Source organism: Myxine glutinosa, chromosome 10, assembly GCF_964187855.1.
Source record: "Myxine glutinosa chromosome 10, kmMyxGlut1.1, whole genome shotgun sequence".
NCBI classification, from domain to species: domain Eukaryota; kingdom Metazoa; phylum Chordata; class Myxini; order Myxiniformes; family Myxinidae; genus Myxine; species Myxine glutinosa.
In genome coordinates, this window is record NC_136270.1 from 120,907,692 (window position 1) to 120,925,107 (window position 17,416).

The 17,416-nt window shown below is 43.0% G+C and overlaps 1 protein-coding gene across 1 annotated transcript in view; it reads left to right on the forward strand.

The window, feature by feature from the left end:
• APBB1IP (amyloid beta precursor protein binding family B member 1 interacting protein) overlaps positions 1-17,416 on the forward strand; it is a 135,288-nt gene that overhangs the window by 22,065 nt on the left and 95,807 nt on the right. The gene's annotated exons all lie outside the window — the stretch shown is intronic.

Here is a 17,416-nt window from a genome sequence, read left to right on the forward strand (position 1 = left end):
TTTCAATGTGATGTCCTCGATCTACAAAATACTACGGATTCCTGAAAACAACTTCAGTGTTTTAAAAAGGAGCCATGTCTGTCTGTCTGTCTGTCTGTCTGTCTGTGTGGCATGCTATACCTTGAGAATGGTTTACCGGATTTCAACGAAACCAATGACGGTGGATTCAGGGAACTTCCAGGAAGGTTTGTGATGCAACAACAACAACAACAACAACAACAACATGCATTTTAAGGCTATTTTCCCTGCTAGAGCGGGGGTTAGCCTTGAGGGCCCCATGACAATCTTCTCCATTTCCCCTGCTAGAGCGGGGGTTAGCCTTGAGGGCCCCATGACAATCTTCTCCATTTTCCCTGCTAGAGCGGGGGTTAGCCTTGAGGGCCCCATGACGATCTTCTCCATTTTGCCATAAACATTTTTTGCCCATTTTGCTTCATTTGTGATGCAAAAAAAAAAAAAAAAGGAATGAAGGTTTGTGTATGGGTACTTGGGTACACGTGTCTAAACTGCAAACGCTGGTACATGGGTACACGTGTCTAAACTGAAAACGCCAGTACATGGGTACACGTGTCGAAACTGCAAACGCTGGTACATGGGTACACGTGTCGAAACTGCAAACGCTGGTACATGGGTACACGTGTCGAAACTGCAAACGCTGGTACATGGGTACACGTGTCGAAACTGCAAACGCTGGTACATGGGTACACGTGTCGAAACTGCAAATGCTGGTACATGGGTACACGTGTCGAAACTGCAAACGCTGGTACATGGGTACACGTGTCGAAACTGCAAACGCTGGTACATGGGTACACGTGTCGAAACTGCAAACGCTGGTACATGGGTACACGTGGCGAAACTGCAAACGCTGGTACATGGGTACACGTGTCTAAACTGCAAACGCCGGTACATGAGCACACGTGGCGAAACTGCAAACGCCGGTACATGGGCACACGTGTCTAAACTGCAAACGCCGGTACATGGGTACACATGGCGAAACTGCAAACGCTGGTACATGGGTACACGTGGCGAAACTGCAAACGCCGGTACATGGGTACACATGGCGAAACTGCAAACGCTGGTACATGGGTACACGTGGCGAAACTGCAAACGCTGGTACATGGGTACACGTGTCTAAACTGCAAACGCCGGTACATGGGCACACGTGGCGAAACTGCAAACGCCGGTACATGGGTACACGTGTCTAAACTGCAAACGCTGATACATGGGTACACGTGTTTAAACTGCAAACGCTGGTACATGGGTACACGTGTCTAAACTGCAAACGCCTGTACATGGGCACACGTGTCGAAACTGCAAATGCTGGTACATGGGTACACGTGGCGAAACTGCAAACGCTGGTACATGGGTACACGTGTTTAAACTGCAAACGCTGGTACATGGGTACACGTGTCTAAACTGCAAACGCCTGTACATGGGCACACGTGTCGAAACTGCAAATGCTGGTACATGGGTACACGTGGCGAAACTGCAAATGCTGGTACATGGGTACACGTGTCTAAACTGCAAACGCCTGTACATGGGCACACGTGTCGAAACTGCAAATGCTGGTACATGGGTACACGTGGCGAAACTGCAAACGCTGGTACATGGGCACACGTGTCGAAACTGCAAATGCTGGTACATGGGTACACGTGTCTAAACTGCAAACGCTGGTACATGGGTACACGTGGCGAAACTGCAAACGCCGGTACATGGGCACACGTGGCGAAACTGCAAACGCCGGTACATTGGTACACGTGGCGAAACTGCAAACGCCGGTACATGGGTACACGTGGCGAAACTGCAAACGCCCGTACGTGGGATTGGGTACACATGGCGAAACTGCAAACACCCGTACATGGGCACACATTTGACAATTTTATCAAAAGAAAAAAAGAGAGGTGAAGGCGAGAAATTATTAGCCCGTCCCATGCACAGCAAGAGACGGTATTTTGTAATTACTTCTGTGAGTGTCTGTCTGTCTGTGTGTCTGTGTGTCTGTCTGTGTGTGTCTGTCTGTGTGTGTCTGTGTGTGTGTGTGTGTGTGCGTGTGTCTGTGTGTGTCTGTGTGTCTGTCTGTGTGTGTCTGTCTGTCTGTGTGTCTGTGTGTCTGTGTGTCTGTCTGTGTGTGTCTGTCTGTGTGTGTCTGTGTGTGTGTGTGTGTGTGTGTGTGTGTGTGCGCGTGTGTCGTTGTGTGTCTGTGTGTCTGTCTGTGTGTGTCTGTCTGTGTGTGTGTCTGTGTGTCTGTATGTGTGTGTCTGTCTGTGTGTGTGTCTGTGTGTGTCTGTGTGTCTGTCTGTGTGTGTCTGTCTGTGTGTGTGTCTGTGTGTCTGTCTGTGTGTGTCTGTCTGTGTGTGTGTCTGTGTGTCTGTGTGTCTGTGTGTCTGTCCAGGCTGTAACGTTTTTACCATTTGAGTTTTGTCATCAAATTTTCAACAAGGCTTTATCTATCTATAATTCCAGTAATCTCTGTCTGTACGTTTGTACGTTTGTACGTCTGTACGTCTGTACGTCTGTTTGTCTGTGACCGCTGTTTCTCGACAACCACGGGTCCGATATACTTTTAACTTGCCAGGTATATTGCTGGGGACCCGAGGATGTGCCTTTTCAAGGTTTCATATTAATCGGACAATTACTTACCGAGCTATGTCCAAAAAACGATTCAACCAATCAGAGAGCAGCGAACGATCGCGTGTGCCGAACGTGGAGGACACACTCTGCCTCGGATGGCACATTTGAGAGCGTATTCATTTATTTCACGTTTGCAAACTATGTTGGCGTTAAACTATGTTTTAAAACTAATAAAACCGAATTTGCGATTCATTCGCTTTCCTGCGCGTTTGTGCACGCGATGGCGATTTCTTTACCAAACTCCGGAAGCCGTTCGCTTTGGACCAAACCATTGCATGTAAATAGAGGGGGGGGATTGTCACCGTACTCGCAAGCCGTTCGCTTTGGACCAAACCATTTCATGTAAATAGAGGGGGGGGATATAATTTTAGATATAGATATAGTACGGGCAATGCCCTAGTCTATCTATAATTCCAGTAATCTCTGTACGTTTGTACGTTTGTACGTCTGTACGTCTGTACGTCTGTACGTCTGTTTGTCTGTGACCGCTGTTTCTCGACAACCACGGGTCCGATATACTTTTAACTTGCCAGGTATATTGCTGGGGACCCGAGGATGTGCCTTTTCAAGGTTTCATATTAATCGGACAATTACTTACCGAGCTATGTCCAAAAAACGATTCAACCAATCAGAGAGCAGCGAACGATCGCGTGTGCCGAACGTGGCGGACACACTCTGCCTCGGATGGCACATTTGAGAGCGTATTCATTTATTTCACGTTTGCAAACTATGTTGGCGTTAAACTATGTTTTAAAACTAATAAAACCGAATTTGCGATTCATTCGCTTTCCTGCGCGTTTGTGCACGCGATGGCGATTTCTTTACCAAACTCCGGAAGCCGTTCGCTTTGGACCAAACCATTGCATGTAAATAGAGGGGGGGGATTGTCACCGTACTCGCAAGCCGTTCGCTTTGGACCAAACCATTTCATGTAAATAGAGGGGGGGGATATAATTTTAGATATAGATATAGTACGGGCAATGCCCTAGTTATGATAAATACGGAGAAGGCAAAATAAGAATTTTTTTCAAAAGATCTAAAGGTCAAAGATCAAAGGTCAGCATCACATAAAATTGTCACTTTTCATCCGATTGACCTGAAATTTAAAGAAATGTACATATTGGGTCATTTAATTAGTTCACCAATCAAAAGCTAGAAGCTGATTATTTTATTTTTATCAAAAGGTCAAAGGTCAAGGCTGCGTAAAATCGCCATGTTTTACCCGATTGACCTGAAATTTAAAGAATTTGCATGTCTGGTCACTGAATTGGTTCACTATTATAAAAAAAAATAGGAGTCGATTGTTTTTTAAAAAAGATCTCTAGCTTAAAGGTCAGGGCTGCATAAAATCATCGATTTTCATTTTGTATTTTTTTTATCAACTGTTTTCGTTATTTTGAACATGCGGAAGAAGAAGATGACATCTGAATATAAACTCGGACAGGCTTTGCATTTTCAGATGTTTTTATTTTTTATTTTGATCTTTCTCTTGATGTGTTAGATATTATTCGCAATTCAGTGTCTAAAAACCCTGTGATTAATATCCCATTAACACTCTCCCTGTCCTCGCTCCCTCAGGATATACAGAGGCCGGTATCCTAATTTGCCTAATTTTATATTTTTCCCCATTAACAACAACCGTTTTTTTTTGCAATTACACAAAGATTGGTATTCCCATCAGCGAAGCGATGGGTGCTAATATTCTCTTTATTTAAAAACTAAACTTGAAAGATCGAGTCAACTGAGGATGAAGACGTATTTGCACAGATAAGTGAACTATGGAGGAGGATGAAGGGGGAATTGGGGTGACATTTCAGCAGAGTGGGCTGCAAACGCACCACTCACTCGCAACAGCAATTCAGCAAAAAAGACACCGAACACACCACTCACAACAATTCAGCAGAGTGGACTGCAAACGCACCACTCACTCACAACAATTCAGCAGAGTGGACTGCAAACGCACCACTCACTCGCAACAACAATTCAGCAAAAAATACACCGAACACACCACTCACAACAATTCAGCAGAGTGGACTGCAAACGCACCACTCACTCACAACAATTCAGCAGAGTGGACTGCAAACGCACCACTCACTCACAACAATTCAGCAGAGTGGACTGCAAACGCACCACTCACTCACAACAATTCAGCAAAAAAGACACCGAACACACCACTCACAACAATTCAGCAGAGTGGACTGCAAACGCACCACTCACTCACAACAATTCAGCAGAGTGGACTGCAAACGCACCACTCTCACAACAATTCAGCAAAAAAGACACCGAACACACCACTCACAACAATTCAGCAGAGTGGACTGCAAACGCACCACTCACTCGCAACAACAATTCAGCAAAAAAGACACCGAACACACCACTCACAACAATTCAGCAGAGTGGACTGCAAACGCACCACTCACTCACAACAATTCAGCAGAGTGGACTGCAAACGCACCACACACTCACAACAATTCAGCAAAAAAGACACCGAACACACCACTCACAACAATTCAGCAGATTGGACTGCAAACGCACCACTCACTCGCAACAACAATTCAGCAAAAAAGACACCGAACACACCACTCACAACAATTCAGCAGAGTAGACTGCAAACGCACCACTCACTCACAACAATTCTGAGTAGGGACTTGCAAACATGCCACTCACACCAGCAATTCAGAGTAGGGGCTTACAAACATGCCACTCACACCAGCAATTCAGAGTAGGGGCTTACAAACATGCCACTCACACCAGCAATTCAGAGTAGGGGCTTACAAACATGCCACTCACACCAGCAATTCAGAGTAGGGGCTTACAAACATGCCACTCACACCAGCAATTCAGAGTAGGGGCTTACAAAACATGCCACTCACACCAGCAATTCAGAGTTGGGGCTTACAAACATGTCACTCACAACAACAATTCAGAGTAGGGGCTTACAAACATGCCACTCACAACAACAATTCAGAGTAGGGGCTTACAAACATGCCACTCACACCAGCAATTCAGAGTAGGGCCTTACAAACATGCCACTCACACCAGCAATTCAGAGTAGGGGCTTACAAACATGCCACTCACACCACCAATTCAGAGTTGGGGCTTACAAACATGCCACTCACAACAACAATTCAGAGTAGGAACTTACAAACATGCCACTCACACCATCAATTCAGAGTTGGGGCTTACAAACATGCCACTCACAACAACAATTCAGAGTAGGAACTTACAAACATGCCACTCACAACAACAATTCAGAGTTGGGGCTTACAAACATGCCACTCACAACAACAATTCAGAGTAGGAACTTACAAACATGCCACTCATACCATCAATTCAGAGTTGGGGCTTACAAACATGCCACTCACAACAACAATTCAGAGTAGGAACTTACAAACATGCCACTCACAACAATTCTGAGTAGGGACTTACAAACATGCCACTCACACCAGCAATTCAGAGTTGGGGCTTACAAACATGCCACTCACAACAATTCTGAGTAGGGACTTACAAACATGCCACTCACACCATCAATTCAGAGTTGGGGCTTACAAACATGCCACTCACAACAACAATTCAGATTAGGAACTTACAAACATGCCACTCACAACAACAATTCAGAGTATGAGCTTACAAACATGCCACTCACACCAGCAATTCAGAGTAGGGGCTTACAAACATGCCACTCACACCAGCAATTCAGGGTTGGGGCTTACAAACATGCCACTCACAACAACAATTCAGAGTAGGAACTTACAAACATGCCACTCACAACAACAATTCAGAGTAGAAACTTACAAACATGCCACTCACAACAACAATTCAGAGTTGGAACTTACAAACATGCCACTCACAACAACAATTCAGAGTAGGAACTTACAAGCATGCCACTCACAACAACAATTCAGAGTAGAGGGCTTACAAACATGCCACTCACGACAACAATTCAGAGTAGGAACTTACAAACATGCCACTCACAACAACAATTCAGAGTATGAGCTTACAAACATGCCATTCACACCAGCAATTCAGAGTAGGGGCTTACAAACATGCCACTCACACCATCAATTCAGAGTTGGGGCTTACAAACATGCCACTCACAACAACAATTCAGATTAGGAACTTACAAACATGCCACTCACAACAACAATTCAGAGTATGAGCTTACAAACATGCCACTCACACCAGCAATTCAGAGTAGGGGCTTACAAACATGCCACTCACACCAGCAATTCAGAGTAGGGGCTTACAAACATGCCACTCACACCAGCAATTCAGAGTAGGGGCTTACAAACATGCCACTCACACCAGCAATTCAGAGTAGGGGCTTACAAACATGCCACTCACACCAGCAATTCAGAGTAGGGGCTTACAAACATGCCACTCACACCAGCAATTCAGAGTTGGGGCTTACAAACATGTCACTCACAACAACAATTCAGAGTAGGGGCTTACAAACATGCCACTCACAACAACAATTCAGAGTAGGGGCTTACAAACATGCCACTCACACCAGCAATTCAGAGTAGGGCCTTACAAACATGCCACTCACACCAGCAATTCAGAGTAGGGGCTTACAAACATGCCACTCACACCAGCAATTCAGAGTTGGGGCTTACAAACATGCCACTCACAACAACAATTCAGAGTAGGAACTTACAAACATGCCACTCACACCATCAATTCAGAGTTGGGGCTTACAAACATGCCACTCACAACAACAATTCAGAGTAGGAACTTACAAACATGCCACTCACGACAACAATTCAGAGTTGGGGCTTACAAACATGCCACTCACAACAACAATTCAGAGTAGGAACTTACAAACATGCCACTCATACCATCAATTCAGAGTTGGGGCTTACAAACATGCCACTCACAACAACAATTCAGAGTAGGAACTTACAAACATGCCACTCACAACAATTCTGAGTAGGGACTTACAAACATGCCACTCACACCAGCAATTCAGAGTTGGGGCTTACAAACATGCCACTCACAACAATTCTGAGTAGGGACTTACAAACATGCCACTCACACCATCAATTCAGAGTTGGGGCTTACAAACATGCCACTCACAACAACAATTCAGATTAGGAACTTACAAACATGCCACTCACAACAACAATTCAGAGTATGAGCTTACAAACATGCCACTCACACCAGCAATTCAGAGTAGGGGCTTACAAACATGCCACTCACACCAGCAATTCAGGGTTGGGGCTTACAAACATGCCACTCACAACAACAATTCAGAGTAGGAACTTACAAACATGCCACTCACAACAACAATTCAGAGTAGAAACTTACAAACATGCCACTCACAACAACAATTCAGAGTTGGAACTTACAAACATGCCACTCACAACAACAATTCAGAGTAGGAACTTACAAGCATGCCACTCACAACAACAATTCAGAGTAGAGAGCTTACAAACATGCCACTCACGACAACAATTCAGAGTAGGAACTTACAAACATGCCACTTACAACAACAATTCAGAGTAGGGGGCTTACAAACATGCCACTCACGACAACAATTCAGATTAGGAACTTACAAACATGCCACTTACAACAACAACTCAGAGTATGGACTTATAAACATGCCACTCATACCAACAATTCAGGGTAGGGGCTTACAAACATGCCACTCATAACAACAATTCAGAGTAGGAACTTACAAACATGCCACTCACAACAACAATTCAGAGTAGGAACTTACAAACATGCCACTCACAACAACAATTCAGAGTAGGAACTTACAAACATGCCACTCACAACAACAATTCAGGGTAGGAACTTACAAACATGCCACTCACAACAACAATTCAGAGTAGGAACTTAAAAACATGCCACTCACAGCAACAATTCCGAGTAGGAACTTACAAACATGCCACTCACAACAACAATTCAGAGTAGGGACTTACAAAATGTGGGTGACATTTCAACTGAGTGGGCTGCAAACACACCACTCGCAACAACAATTCAGCATAAACGACTCCGAACACACCACTCACAACAATTCAGCAGAGTGGTCTGTAAACACAGCACTCACAACAATTCAGTGTAGGACTTACAAACATGCCACTCAGAACAACAATTCAGAGTTGGGACTTACAAAACAACCATTCACATGTCACAGCAATAATCTAGCATAAGGACTCTGTACACACCACTCACAACAATTCAGCATAAGGACTCCAAATACACCACTCACAACAATTCAGCAGAGTGGACTATAAACACAGCACTCACAACAACAATTCAGTGTAGGACTTAAAAAACATTCCACTCACAACAACAATTCAGAGTAGGGACTTACAGAAACACCACTCACAAGTTACAACAACAATTCAGAGGAGGACTTACAAACACTCACCACCACAAACGGAAACACTGTCAATGTGTAAAACAATCATCACCAACACCAGAACAAGTTGTGTAACCCATATTGGTTGTTATTTTTATTTTTTGTTTTCTTGGAGGAAAAACAACAATCCATGCAGAACAACATGTCTCGGATGCGTTGTCGTAGAACACAACGTTAACAGTTCTCGGTTACCAGGATCTTGTGGTTTATTGCATGAATAGCGGTGCAGTTCTGCAACATCCGGACGGCGATTTGGGCTCATATGGCCTGAGTTTGACAAAATATTGTGTCCCAAACCCATCTCTCTCTGCACCCACCGTACCCAGTCGAACCCAGCTGCTCCTGGATTCTGTGTCCTTTCCTCCTGACAAGGTGGAAAAGTTTCTGTCAATCCTCGACTCTGATTCTGCAACTGGACCACACGGCCTCAGCCCACGGGTCCTAAAATCCTGCTCTGCCACTCTTTCACACCCTCTCTCTGTTCTCTTCACCCTCTCTTTTGCTCAAGGTCATCTGCCCTGAGCTTTGAAATCAGCAAACATTACCGCTTTACATCAAAAGGTGCAAAAACAGATCCTTGCAACTACAGACCAATCAGCCTGCTCCCAATTATCAGCAAAGTCATGGAATCCATCATTGCTTCGGATATCAAATCCTTCCTCTTCTGCAATGGCTTGATCTCTGAGCATCAATTTGAATTCAGACCAGGTCACTCTACTCTGGACATGCTGCTTCTGCTGTCTCAACAATGGATGGAGGTCCTCAATGCCAAACAGGAAATCAGAGCTGAATCCCTTGACATATCACGTGCCTTCGATACGGTCCGGCACCCCGCTCTGCTCACCAATCTCTCCTCTTTTGGTATCCATGGAAATCTGTTCAGGCTGGAGTTCCCCAAGGTAGTATTCAGGGCACTGTGTTTTTTCCGGTCTTCATCAATGATCTCTCCGACTCTCTGGAAAATCCTCTCTATCTCTTTGCTGATGACTCCACTCTCTGCCGCCCCATTCCTCATCCCTCAGATCGGCAGTCTGCAGCCTCCTCACTCTCTGCAGACCTTGACAAAATCACAGACTGGGCAAACAAGGGGAACATGTCTTTCAATCCTGACAAATCTCACACTTTTACTATGTCTCTCCGAAAAGACTGACTGGACAACCCTCCCATCTACTTTCACAACAATCCTCTCCAAGAAGTTCTGTCACTCAAGCTTTTGGGTCTCACAATCTGCCATGATCTTTCCTGGGAAAACCACATTTCCAAGCTGGCCTCCAAAGCCAGTTACCGACTGGGCATCCTCCGCCATGTGAAGTCCTTCCTTGGCACACCTGAGCTCCTCACCACATACAAGGCTTTCATCCGCAGCTCAATGGAATACTGCTCTCCCCTCTGGGCTGGTGCTCCTACCTCACACCTAGCTCGGTTTCACGCTGTTGAAACCAAAGCTTTCAGAATCATTGGAATCTCCTGCGATGAAGCTAACTCCGAGGGCCTTTCACTCACTCACTGCAGGCTGGTTGGTGGACTTTCTGTCTTCTACCGACTCCTCTCCAGCCTAGCTCCCCCAGCTCTATCTGTGCTCTGTCCCCCCAAAATTTCCTACAGGTCGCACAAGATCTGCTAGCAACCCTCTTATGGTTAAACTGCCAAAATCAAGACTCTCTGCTCACCTTCACTCTTTCATTTCTCTTTTCTCCCGCCTCTGGAACAAACTCCCTCACTCTCTTCAATCCCACTCCTCCCTCCAGGTCTTTAAAACAGCTGTTCACCACCATCTCTTATCTTCCCCCATCCAAAACCTTGATCTTTTCTACCCCCGTTAATTTCACCCCAGATCCACTTTTTTGAAATACCGACTTCTTTCTTTGAAGTCCTAGCAGTGTCCGTGTGTTTTATACCTCTCCCACCCCTCCCCCACCCCCTTCCAATGCCTCCTCCACCCAAGCCCTCTTCCTCCCACAGATCTCCCGATGTCCCTGTTCTTTACTGTTGTACTTGTGAGCTTCCCTCTCTCTCCACATCTTGTCTCCCGCTGCCTTTATTATATGTTTTATGCATCCGTTTGTTTTTTTGTGATTAATGTTAGCTCTTACACGAGCCTCGATCTTGTATACAAAAAAATTTTAAAAATAAAATAAAAAGAGCTTTTTCAGCCTCCTGTGTCAGAAAGGGCTTATCCTCAAGTTGGGTCCAAAATTTCGAATACGGAAGCTTTTCAAAGCATTGCTTCTGCACTTTATTTTCCTGGGGTTCTATAAGTTCTTCTTGAAATCCCAGAACATCTTCTCCGACTTCACTGACGTCCACATTGAACACATTTCGGATTTTTTTTCCTGCTTTTTTCAGTTCCACAATCAGTTGAGCCAAAATATAATCTGAAATGAGATCAATTCGACATTTGATGCTATTGTCAGAAAGTGGTACCGATTCAATCTTTTTGGCAACATCTGCTCCGCAAACGGTTTTTCACCTTTGCCACTGCTGCTGGCTTCACCAGCTCCTCTCCAATGGTATGGGGCGTTTTGCATCTTGCAATATACAGACCTGGCATTTAATATGGAATATTTTTTTTTCTTGACTTGGGTTTACTTTCTTAACTCAGTATATCAATCTGGTGAGTTTCTTTTACACTTCGGTGATTTATTTGTTAAAAGAACCATGTCACTGATTGTCTGTCGCAGCAAGAAGTCAACAACAGGATTATATCACAGGTGGCATGGCAAAATGTACGGACAGGTGCATTTGATGATTGGCTTCACAGTCGGGTATACAAGGGTTTTTGCGTTCTGTATTAGTGGAAAACAACTGCTGCATGTCTCCAAAAGTTATTGCCGCTTCCTCTGGAGATGGTCCATCAACTCGACAATGCTGTTTGTCATGGAGTGGTGGCTTTACGAAATTACGGCATGAAACAGCGTGCTATTGCTCGGCAGTATGGCATCACTCAAGGTCAGGTGTCAAAGATCCTGAAACGAAATGCTCAGAGGGGTGTCCCAACTCCAATACCGAGGCCAGGACGTCCCCGCAGAACCACAAGGAGGGATGATCGCCAGCTGCACCGGTTAGTCTGCAATGGCCGTACCAAGTCAGCTAATCAGCTTAGGGCTGAGTGGCAGCAACTGACAAATGTGCCTGTATCCAGAAGGCTAGTCAACCAACGACTGGTTCAAGCAGGCTATCGTGCCAGGTGTCCCCTGAGAAAGCCACGCCTGACCAGACAACACCGCCAGCGCTGATTGCAGTGGGCCAGAGAGCACCATCAATGGCAGCCAGGACACTGGAATCACGTGATCTTCAGTGACGAGTCTAGATTTCTGGTCTATCGTCAAGATGGCCACGTCTGAGTGCGCAGACAAGTGCATGAAGCCTACAACAAAGATTGTATAGTGTCAAGAGTCCAAGCTGGATGTGGTGGGGTGACCGTTTGGGCTGCTTTTCATGCAGGGGGAAAAACTGACCTGGTTGTTCTGAATGGAAACCTGAACCAGTTCAAGTACAGGGCCATTCTGGAAGAAACATTGCTTCCATTTGCTCGTGCAGCCTTTTGAGGAAACTTTGTCTTCCAAGATGACAATGCACGGCCTCATCGTGCTCGCATGATCCAACACTTTCTTGCTGACTGTGGTGTAGAGCATATGGAGTGGCCTGCCATGTCCCCGGATATGGATATGGATATGGCCTGCCATATCTCTGGATATGGCGCAAAGCGCCTTTGGGCTTCTTGACAAGCGCTATATAAAATAAATGTATTATTATTATTATTATTATTATTATTATTATTATTATTATTATTATTATATGAATCTGATAGAGAACTTGTGGGCAGAATTAACGCGTCAAATCGACCACTTGGACCAGCAGCTGACCTCTGTGCGTGAATTGCAGCAGGCTATTGTCACTGCATGGCAAGCGATTCCTGTCCAAACCTTGGCAAATCTCGTGAACAGCATGCCTCAACGTGCACGTGCTCTCCTGAATGCTCGTGGGGGTTACGTGAAGTACTGAACTGTAATTTTACTGTCCGTAATCCCAGTCGTAATTTAACTTTTGTTTTTGTGAAAAAATTTCTTGGCTAATGTGCAAAATAAAGAGATACTTCTGGAAAACGTACAGAAGTTTAACACAGTACTGTCCGTGAATTGAGTTCGATATCAGTTTACATCACTTTCAAGGATCAATTTATTTGTTTCGAAATGTCAAATGTGGTTTTTGTTTCTTTTAAAGGTCACATTAACAAAATCTAGACTAATTTCAACATAATTCCAATGAACTTTTGGTTCTAAGTCATCTTGAAAAGTAAGTTCACCCCCCCCAAAAAATATTCCATATTAAATGCCAAGTCTGTACCATGCCACTTCAAAGGACGCCAAGGTAGCTGTCTCCAGAGAAAAGGCTGAACTTGAGGGAGCATAAATCCGACTTCATTTTACTTGTTCTTCTTTGTCCTCCCAGTAACTCAGTTGTTTTTCGACAAAGTTTGGATGAACTGACACGTTGCAGGCACTAAACACACTGAGGTCGGACATTCCCAGATTTTTCCCTCATCTCGGTGAAGCCATATTTCAAAAACTCAGGCTTATACAGCAGTTGTGTTTTGTGTTGGGCCATTTTTCCAGTTAAAGACCAGACCTGGAATGAAAAGTTATAAATTATACCATTTTTAGAAAACATTGGAAATTGTTCAAAAAGTTTAAAATAACCAGTTGTAAAGTTAATTATTATTAATTATTATATTATTCGACTCCACACAGTAACATTCATCAAAAACCACACATAAATAGAGACAAGTAAGATGCAGGCAATACTTACTTTGTTTGTCGTAACTAGAACTCAGCCTCCAGTAAACAAGTGAAAGCACGACTGTCAGATTGTGAACTGTTGACACATGCGAAAATCAAATTTCTTATATGCGGAAAATTGATTTTCTAGTACATTCTTGAATGATTCAGAATAAAAAAGAAATTTTGGCAACAGAATGTAATAAAATTAACTCCAATGATAAAACTCATCTGGAACAGTTATGAATGTATAAAAATCAAACATTTTTAATTTAAATAAAAATGTTTAACGAATGAAAACAATGCATTCGATAATTAAGCTCAAAACGCTCAAATTACAGGGCATCTACAATATCGCAACCAGATAAGAGTGCTACTTAACAACAGGCTCCTCGCTTGTCTGCTTGACGCACGAGTATTGGACATGAACGGACTCAAACATTATTATATGAAGCGTATATGGATGGATGCTGTTGTATGCAGTAATTACCCGAAACGTACTTGATGGTAACATCAACGGTTTAATCCGAAATCTCAACACAGCACAGCATTCCTATTAGGCTTCAAAAAACCTTGTCTTTCCTTAGCTCCTCCCACTCTCCAAAACCAACCGTCACTTCCGTTTCCCATACATATGAACTATAACATGTGAATTCCCAACATAAATTACATGTGAATTATAACACGTGAATTCCAAACATAGCAGGTGCGTGCTATATTATCCACAATTATTCTACTTTAATTACTCTTTCAATAATCCTTCATATTGTGCCAGAGAAGTAATCCCCTTATAACACTGTAATATTTATTTTTTTGAGACTGTCCCGACCCTCAGGAACACCCTCATGATCCTCATTTGGGTCTGACCATGGGTTTGGGAACCACTGCTGCAAATGAACGAAGACCATTCTGTGACTGAAACTTTAGATTTTCTGATTCTTTACCATTTCCAACAAAACTGTAAAACACAACTTTCTGACTCTTTACCAGTTCTGAAGACATTGTATTGTTACCTCTGTCAGCAAAGGTGGACAGAGGTTATGTTTTCACCCTTGTTACATGGCAAATTTTTTTTTTTTTTGCAAGTATGTTGATCACTCCGGTTTGTGTGTGTTTGTGTGTTTGTCTGTCCGCTCACTTATACTTGCCTACAGGTCACAATTTGAAACCGATCTTCATGAAACTTCACCAAATGGGGGAGTTCGTGGTCTGACAAAATCCTATATATTTTTGAGGTCAAAAGGTCAACATAGGCCTCAAACCGTCAAATAGGCCGTGGGTCTACCTCCACACCAAGTGGTCAACGACTTTTTTCACATTTCTAAAATCCTCAATTTTCATTCGATTGACTTGAAATTTGAATCGGATTTTAATTTCAGCTAACTGAATTCAACCACCAACTATTTTTGAGATCAGCTTAGGCCAAAAGGTCAACATAGGCCAAAGGTCAACAACAATTTCAGATTTCTAAAATCCTCAATTTTCATTCGATTGACTTGAAATTTGAATCGGATTTTAATTTCAGCTAACTGAATTCAACCACCAACTATTTTTGAGATCAGCATAGGCCAAAGGGTCAACATAGGCCAAAAGTCAACAACAATTTCAAATTTCTAAAATCCTCAATTTTCATCCGATTGACTTGAAATCTGAATAGGATATGCATATCAGCTTACTGAAACCAACCACCAATTTTTGAGGTCAACATCGGCCAAAAGGTCAACATAGACCAAATTTCAAAAATTGTCAATTTTCTCAGATTAACTTAAACTTTGACGACGATTTGCATATCGTGTCACTGAATTCAACCACAAATTATTTTTGAGGTCAAAAGTATGCTCTACTAAGCGGCATTCTACTTTGTACTGTTTTGCCTAGTGTCGCTCTGTGAGTGATTTTTCATCTATCTCTTTGTCTGTCTATATGGCTGTCTGTATGTCAGTCTGTCTTGTCTGTCTGTTTGTATGTCTGTCTGTATGTCTATGTGTCTGTCTGTTTGTCTGTGTGTTGATCTGCTTGTTTGTCTGTCTGTCTTTGAGCAGGATATCTCAATAAGTTGTGCACGGATTGGGACTAAACTAGGTGAGTAGGTTGTGTGTGTTTGACTACGCCGAATTGATTCGATTTTTGTGAAGATCCGGATCCGGATACTATAATAGAATTATTCATTTTTACTGATTCTTCACTATTAAGAGATATGACCAAAAACGATATATAGCTCGATATTTCAAAAAGTTATGAAAGGATTATGACAAAACTATGTGGATGAGTTATGTAAATGACAAGCACAAGCAATGACAAGCACAAGTTGTAAATGACAACTTTATTGATAGATAAAGGTGATTTTGGTTGAGGTCCGAATCCAGATCCAGTCTATCAGTGGACACAAAACTTAACCTGGTGAAGGTATGCTCCCTACTGAGTGTCGTTTTAGTTTAACTATGGTATTTGCAGAACTTTATGGGAAATTTGTATCTCACTATAAAAAGGAGCATATCACATCACATGATCGAATACTCTCACACAGATAATGTCACAACAATCATATTTATCACATTCACAGCGATCATAATACAAACTGTGACATATCATAAGTGGGATAATAAAGTGATGTAATAAATGTTTTTTGCATGAGGCATTGTATATGGAAGCATATTTAATCAGTTATAAAATAGATTTCCTTGCTAATTCTTTATATACAGTCACGTGAAAAAGTAAGTACACCCCATGTAAAGTTTTGACATTTTCAACATATTTCAACATACAGCTATTTGATCTTCATTTCAACAATATTGATAGATAATGGTGATATAATATAACAAATATCATGAAACATTTACATTTTGTAGTCCATTGTATAATTTAAATGAACATAAATGCAAATTTCGCATGTGGAAAAAGTAAGTACACCCTTGACTCTAATAGTGGGGTGGCTAAAGTCCAAATTTAAGTGATATCGTGACACACTGGCCCAAAGGACCAAATTTGGCACAGTTCTACTTTAGGACCATACAAAACTTTTGAGAGGGGGCTGCCTGATTTTAGAGGCCCAGGTCAAGGTCAGGTCAAGGTCAAAGGTCAAATTATGTGTCTGTCATGTTTTTGCAATATCCAGCTTATATATAACCTAAAAAACATGGTCTTATTCACATAACCAACATATTTAGTCAATGAATCCATTACTATTACTAGGGCATGCCCGTACGTGGGTGCCCGTTCCTTGCCAAAAAAAAAAAAAAAACGCTACCCGTACGCTCTACCCCGCCCGTACGCCCGTAAACAAAAAAAACAACGCTCTTCGCTTCCGCCCTTCGCTCTGACTGAATTGGGAGAAATAATGCGCATAAGAAATCGAGAAATTATTATTTTCTCCGGAAGAAATCGAATTACGAACCGTAATGGGGCACGCGCTCAGCTCGGCTCGCTCTCACAACCGCAACAACGCGTTCTGTGATTGGCTGCCGGAAGTGCAGTCTTCACTGTCCGGAAGGTCGCAAATCGCAGTTACGATGAATCGCAAATTAGTTTTAATTAGTTTTAAAACATAGTTTAACGGCAACATAGTTTTCCAACGTGAAATAAATGAATACGCTCTCAAATGTGCCGTCCGAGGCAGAGTCTGTTCGCCACGTTCGGCACA